Below are 1,335 nucleotides of genomic sequence, written 5' to 3'. Positions count from 1 at the left end.
AAGTCGCTTCAGTCATGTCCAACTCTGTGTGACCCCATGGATGGCAGCCCACCAGGCTCCTCAGTCCCTGGGATTCTCCAGGCAAGAATACTGGAGTGGGTTGCCATTTCCTTCTCCACTGGTGACTTATAAAACATATGGATTTTCCTGCCACCAGTTTTTGTTTCAGTCCTCTCTCTTTAAGGGCAAAGAATTATATATACAATACAAGATCATAGTGCTTAATTTCTTCAAACATGTTTCCATGGAGCCCTGCCCTGAGGCTAGCCCCTTGAACAAGTCAACCACTAATGGTAACTAAATCTAACCATTCTCTTGATTTCTTCGTTTAGAACTCAAGAGCAGAAGAATACATTCTTTCTCCCAGATCCAGTGTTCATCTTATTTTATCCCCTCTGTGATTGATTTATTCATTCAGAAGAAGCACTCAATGAATTAAGGTAATTTACTAGAAATATAAATAACTGGGGGTGAAGTGTTTATACCTCTAAAATATTTTTCAACAAATAATTTCAAAAATTGTAAGAAAAAATGTCAGAAGACTCTGTCTCAACCTTTAGTTCATATAACATGATATTTTTAATTTAGGCAATGCATAAGTATATGTTTTTACTGTACACTTATTAATTTTTGTGCCCATTCCCCCAATCAAATTGGAACTTCTGTCCAAAGAGCTATCTGACCTCTACAATAGACATGTACTCTTGTATACTCAGAGCCTAGCACAAGGCAAGACACTTAAAATGTGTTCAATAAATATCTGTTGAATGCATGAATTACCTCCAGCATTTATATCAATCTTACAAGTTGGAGAGTACTACCTTTTTTTTAAGGGGGAAAAAAAGTTTCAGAGACGTGACATCTCTAAAGTAAAGGAGCTAAGATATGATTTTAAATCCTGCCTTTTTTATTTTAAATCCTGCCATTTTTAAGGAATAAAATAGTGCCATTTGCAGAAATATGGATGGACCTATTATAGGTCATACAGAGTGGAGTATATCAGAAAGAGAAAAGCAAATATCATATAACATCATGCTTCCCTGGTGGCTCAGAGGTTAAAGCATCTGCCTGCAATGCAGGAGACCTAGGTTCGATCCCTGGGTTGGGAAGATCCCTTGGAGAAGGAAATGGCAACCCACTCCAGTATTCTTGCCTGGAGAATCCCATGGACAGAGGAGCCTGGTGGGCTATAGTCCACGGGGTCGCAAAGAGTTGGACACGACTGAACAACTTCACTTTTTTTTTTTAATGTAGAATCTAGAAAAAATCTTGAAATGGACTTATTTGCAAAACAGAAATAGGGTCACAGACTTAGAGAACAAACATATGGACACA

The 1,335-nt window shown here is 38.0% G+C and overlaps 1 non-coding gene across 1 annotated transcript; it reads left to right on the top strand.

The window, feature by feature from the left end:
• The first annotated feature begins 1,037 nt into the window (after positions 1 to 1,037).
• Positions 1,038 to 1,109, top strand: TRNAC-GCA (transfer RNA cysteine (anticodon GCA)). Its single transcript has one exon. It is a non-coding gene; the product is annotated as a tRNA-Cys (tRNA).
• Positions 1,110 to 1,335: the final 226 nt, after the last annotated feature.

This window comes from Bos indicus, chromosome 14 (genome assembly GCF_029378745.1).
Source record: "Bos indicus isolate NIAB-ARS_2022 breed Sahiwal x Tharparkar chromosome 14, NIAB-ARS_B.indTharparkar_mat_pri_1.0, whole genome shotgun sequence".
Lineage (NCBI taxonomy): Eukaryota > Metazoa > Chordata > Mammalia > Artiodactyla > Bovidae > Bos > Bos indicus.
This window is presented reverse-complemented; position numbering and strand designations above follow the sequence as displayed.